This window comes from Chanodichthys erythropterus, chromosome 21 (genome assembly GCF_024489055.1).
Source record: "Chanodichthys erythropterus isolate Z2021 chromosome 21, ASM2448905v1, whole genome shotgun sequence".
NCBI lineage: Eukaryota > Metazoa > Chordata > Actinopteri > Cypriniformes > Xenocyprididae > Chanodichthys > Chanodichthys erythropterus.
Genome location: NC_090241.1, coordinates 8,376,943 through 8,382,500, shown reverse-complemented (window position 1 = coordinate 8,382,500; position 5,558 = coordinate 8,376,943).

The window sequence follows — 5,558 nt, the reverse complement described above, 5'->3', positions numbered from 1 at the left end:
TGAAGCATCATGTGATGCCGAAGACTGGAGTAATGATGATGAAAATTCAGCTTTGCATCACATGAATAAATTACATTTTACCTGGCCAAGAAATAATAATAAAAAAGCAGCTGTTTGGATTTAAATAGGCAAATACTTAAGAGTCTATGACTAGAACATTATTGCTGTGATTATTAAGTTTCTAACATGTTATATGTTTGGGAACAGTTCTTCTAACCCTAATTAACAGAGTGTGTAGCTTTTCATTTCTTAACCATGTAGGAAGACACATATTCCAGGAGGACAAAGTCAGGATTCATCAGGCTCAAATTGTGAAAGAAAGGTTGGGAGGGAACATGAAGAATCATTTTCACATATGAATTGGCACCTCTGAAACTAGACCTTGAATTCATTGAAAGTCTTTGGGATGTGCTGGAGTAGACAGAGTGCTCGACTCTTGCATTGTCAATATAAGATCTTGACCAAAAATTGATGCACCTCTTGATGTAAGTAAGATCACAACATTTATTTCCATCAAGAGGTACAGGTTTTTTGATCAAGTTCTTGTATAATAATAATAATAATAATAATAATCACAGCAATAATGATCCAGTCATAGACTCTTAAGTTTTTTCATTTTTAAATCCAAAAAGCAACTTGTTTTTGACCAGGCAGTGTATATTACAATAGAAAATGGTTATTTTAAATTGTAATAAGATTTCACAATATTACTGTTTTACTGTATTTTTGATATATTTAAAGGTGCCCTAGAACCAGTTTTAATAAGATGTAATATAAGTCTAAGGTGTCCCCTGAAAGTTTCAGCTCAAAATACCCCATAGATTTTTTTTAATTAATTTTTTTAACTGCCTGTTTTGAGCCATAATTATATATGCACCGATTCAGTGTGCGACCCCTTTAAATCTCACGCTCCCCTGCCCCCGAGCTCTCGACTGCATTAACCAGCATAAACAAAGTTTACACAGCTAATATAACCCTCAAAATGGATCTTTACAAAGTGTTCGTCATTCATGCTGCATGCATGCATCGATTCCTGTGAGTATAGTATTTATTTGGATGTTTACAATTGATTCTGAATGAGTTTGAGGCTGTGCTCTGTGGCTAACAGGCTAAAGTTAACATTACACACTACTGGAGAGATTTATAAAGAATGAAGTTGTTTTATGAATTATACAAACTGCAAGTGTTTAATAATGAAAATAGCGACACTTTCTTGTCTCCGTGAATACAGTAAGAAACAATGGTAACTTTAACCACATTTAACAGAACATTAGCAACATGCTAACGAAACATTTAAAAAAGACAATTTAAAAATATAACTAAAAATATCATGATATCATGGATCATGTCAGTTATTATCACTCCATCTGCCATTTTTCGCTATTGTTCTTGCTTGCTTACCTAGTCAGATGATTCAGCTGTGCACATCCAGACGTTTTGCCCTTGTGTAATGCCTTGAACATGGGCTGGCATATGCAAATATTGGGGGCGTGCATATTAATGATCCCAACTGTTACGTAACAGTCAGTGTTATGTTGAGATTCGCCTGTTTTTCGGAGGTCTTTTATACAAATGAGATTTACATAAGAAGGAGGAAACAATGGTGTTTGAGACTCACTGTATGTCATTTCCATGTACTGAACTTTTGTTATTCAACTATGCCAAGGTAAATTCAATTTTTCATTCAATGGCACCTTTAAATGAATGCAGCCTTAAGAGAGCCTTAAGAGTTACCTCTCCTGTTCGAAGCACCCACTCTAATTGGGACTCGAACCCGGGTCCGCCGGCATGGGAGTCGGACACTCTAACAAGGAGGCTAAAGACCGCAGTCTCTAGAGCACCTCTTGAGTTCAGGAGAGTGAGGTTTACATGCACAGCCTACGTCTGTTACACTCACCCCCCTAAACCTCACTTCCATCTGGGTCACGGCACCAATGTAACCCCTACTGTTCGAACCACACGCTGCAATCTGGACTCGAACCTAGGTTTGCCGGCATGGGAGTCGGGCACTCTAACAAGGATGCTAAAGACCACAGTCTCTATTGTCAGCCTCTTGAGTTCAGGGGAGTGAGGTTTACAAGCACAGCTCTGTCTGTTACATATATATTTGAAAAATATATTGCTGCACACACAAAAGTCTCTAGCGGACCAACCATTTTTTAGAAGTTTGTTTTTAGTTGAAAATGATTACTCTTATGAGTAATTTATTTATAGATAAAGCCCAGACAGGTTATTTGCAGTATATGTATGGTGTAATTAAAAATAAGAATAATTTCACATCAGGAAGCATTATAGTGATGTTTCATGTAGGGCCTGTTTGTGGATTTGTGATGTGGGGCAAACATTTGAAGGCCGGAGCAGCATTGTGTGCTCTGGGGGCAGTGAGAGAAAGCTGCCGAGGTCACTCACTAAATTTTGAAGATGTTGCTTTATGCAATGGGGTTATCTGTTTGCTCTCATCATCTTAGCTCCACTGTTATTTCAATGGTAAAGGTCTCCGTACATAAATAGTCTATTGAGTGCTGTGATTGACACCCTGCTGGATCAATACAGATATCCTTGGTACACCGGACAAATAAGGAGTTGAGATATCCTCACTCTATCTCTCTCTCTCTGTTTCTCTGTCTCTGTTTATTTCCTCCCCATGACTTTCTCTCCCCTGTATCTCTTTCTCAATTTCTTCCTCCAACACCTCCCTCATTTCACTCACAGTCTCTCGGTTTCTTGCCTCTCTCTCTCTGACACTCACATATCATGTTCAGGATGTGCACTGCTAAAGGTCAAACATTCTCGGCTCATTTGTTTTGCCACAGCCCAAAAAAAGATGTCTGCTGTGTTCTCTGAGATGATGAGGGGAGTGTGGATACCGAGCAAGGGCGCCAGATTGATACCAAGTCTGAGATGATGGAGAAACTGACAGGGGAAGAAGAGAAGAGGGAGCTATTACCTGAGATGGAGATTTGGAGAGAAATTCTGAAGAGAAAAAAATTAGAGTAGGCAAGAAGAAGCTGCTTTTAGACTTAAAGGTATAATTTACTTTAAAATAAAAATTTTAAAGGATTTTCTCCTTATAATGGACTTCAATTGGTCCCAAAAGGCTGAAGGTCAAAATTATAGTTTCAGTGCAGCTTCAAAGGGCTTTAAACGATACCAGATAAGGAATAAGGGTCTTATCTAGTGAAACGATCGGTCATTTTCTAAAAAAAAAAAAAATGCATATGTTTTATAAACACAAATGATCGCCTTGCAAGGGCTTCCACCATTCAGCCTTCCATATTCTTTAAAAAGCATACACTGTATGTCCTACACCTTCCCTATTCAACTTACGAAAAAAAAAAAACGGAACTGGTGCTGCGTTCGTTCCGTAAGTTGATCAGGGAAGGTGTAAGACATACACCGTAAGTTTTGTGAAGAATACGGAAGGCGGAAGCCCTTGTGAGGTGATCATTTGTTTATAAAACATATACATTTTTAATTTTTTCTTTTTTTGGGGAAAATGACCGATCGTTTCACTAGATAAGACCCTTTTTCCTCATCTGGTATCGTTTTAAGCCCTTTGAAGCTGCACTGAAACTGTACAGAACTGAAACAGGAACTTATATATACACAAAAGGGAATTAACTGATGACGTGCTGCTGTGAAGATGTTTAGTGTCCATGGTTACAGATGAATGTGTGCAGGTGAGGAACAGAAGGGATGCTGGGAAATGGAGTGCTAATGCTAGTGCTGATGACAGTACATCCCCCTCTGGTAAGGCGCATCCTCGTGCCGTAACAGAACATCCACGGGGAGGGCCGGAGGGGGTTCTGGAGGCGGGTGAAGTGATGATGACGACGGACAGGTGGAAGGCTGACGAGACGTTAAGGTGGTGCTTGGACGACGGTCCCCTGGCGGTGATGGAGATGATGAACTGCTGGCACAGACCCAGAGCTCCCCGGTGCCGACAGCCCGCGACGGAGATGAGGAAGGGAGGAGCCCAGATGGTGACTTGGCTGATGGCAGCTGGGGACGACCGATGGAGGCATGGCCAATGGATCCGCTGGCACGGAGAGGTGATGGAGACAAGCAACATCGTTGGTACTGGAAACCCAGGTGATGTGGCGGCGACGACCGTCATAGGCGTAGCCAGAGTACCCAAGGGCTGAGGTGGATCTGGTGTGACCGAGGACAGAGGCAACACCAAGGAGAAGGAGGAGCCCACTGACGTCAAAGAGGTGGAGGGAAAGAGTGCAGCGGACGGACCGCAAGTCCGTGATGGAAGAGGTGCAACGATGGACCAAGGGGAAGCCAGCAGGACAAGGAAACCCGGAGAAAGCGGAAGTCCGAGGGTTTCCGGTGAAGCCGTAGGTGGGAGGACCCCCAATGGAGACGATAGGCTGAGATGGAACGAGGATCTCAGAGGCCGGAGGTGGAGCCGCAGGATCCTCAAGTGATGGCGCTGCAGGTGAACACACGACCTGTGGCTCGACGCCAGAGCGGGGCTCCCATGGAGACGGCGCAGGACTGTGGACCTCCGGCAGCGGCATGGTTGGAGCTCTGGGGTGATGGAGGTGATGAAGATATCGACGGCATAACAGTGAGTAATATACAGTCTTTACAGTCATTAGATATCGTTTAGAATCGATGATGAAGATAAAGATGCTGGGTGGGAAAGGGTGGGAGATGGAACTTCCTCACTGAAGTCAATCAGCGAGTCCTCATCCTCCGTTGTCATGACTCCCTCGTCCTCTGATGTCGCTGGCTCACACCCTTGGTCAGACTTGCGGTAGGGCTGCACATCCGGGGTGAGGGTCAGCTCTGTCCTCTCTTTCTCCGGCTCTGGCTGACGCATGTCGTGGCGGGTGCTGACTGTCTGCGGGGGGCAGACGCGAGTTCTTACGGGCTCAGATCGGGGCACGACGCTCTCCAGACCCCGAATGACAATTTCTCTCCAGTTCAGTTAGGTGGTGTCTGGGAGGTCGAGGCTTTGGTGGAAAGTAGCCCCACTCTGGAACAAGGTCCTGAAGGTCTCGTCATCCAGGGAGCTGGTGACAGCCAAACAAATAAAGTTTTTAACAAAAGAAAAAAGGTCTGTGCTCTTCTGAGCCCGGACAAGCATTATTGCCCTCTTGTCCATTTCAGGCAGTCTGTTCATCTGTCAGGCTGTGTACTCAAAGGAAGACGAAGAAGAACAGGTTCAAATACAAAAATCCAAGTTTAATTCAAACGGGAAGGTAGGCAGATACACACAACGCAATAAGACAGTGAACGGACAATGAACAGAACTGAAACAGGAACTTGTATACACAAAGGGGAATTAACTGATGATGTGCAGTTGTGAAGATGATTAGTGTCCATGGTTACGGATGAATGTGCACAGGTGAGGAACAGGAGGGATGCTGGGAAATGGAGTGCTAAAGCTAGTGCTGGTGACTGTGACGCCTGGATTGTTTTCATCAAATGTATTTTCGACTGAAGAAAGAAAGACATGGACATCTTGGATGACATGGGGGTGAGTAAATTATCAGGACATTTTTATTTGAAAGTTCAAACCTCACTCTATTTACTCTCTTAATTAA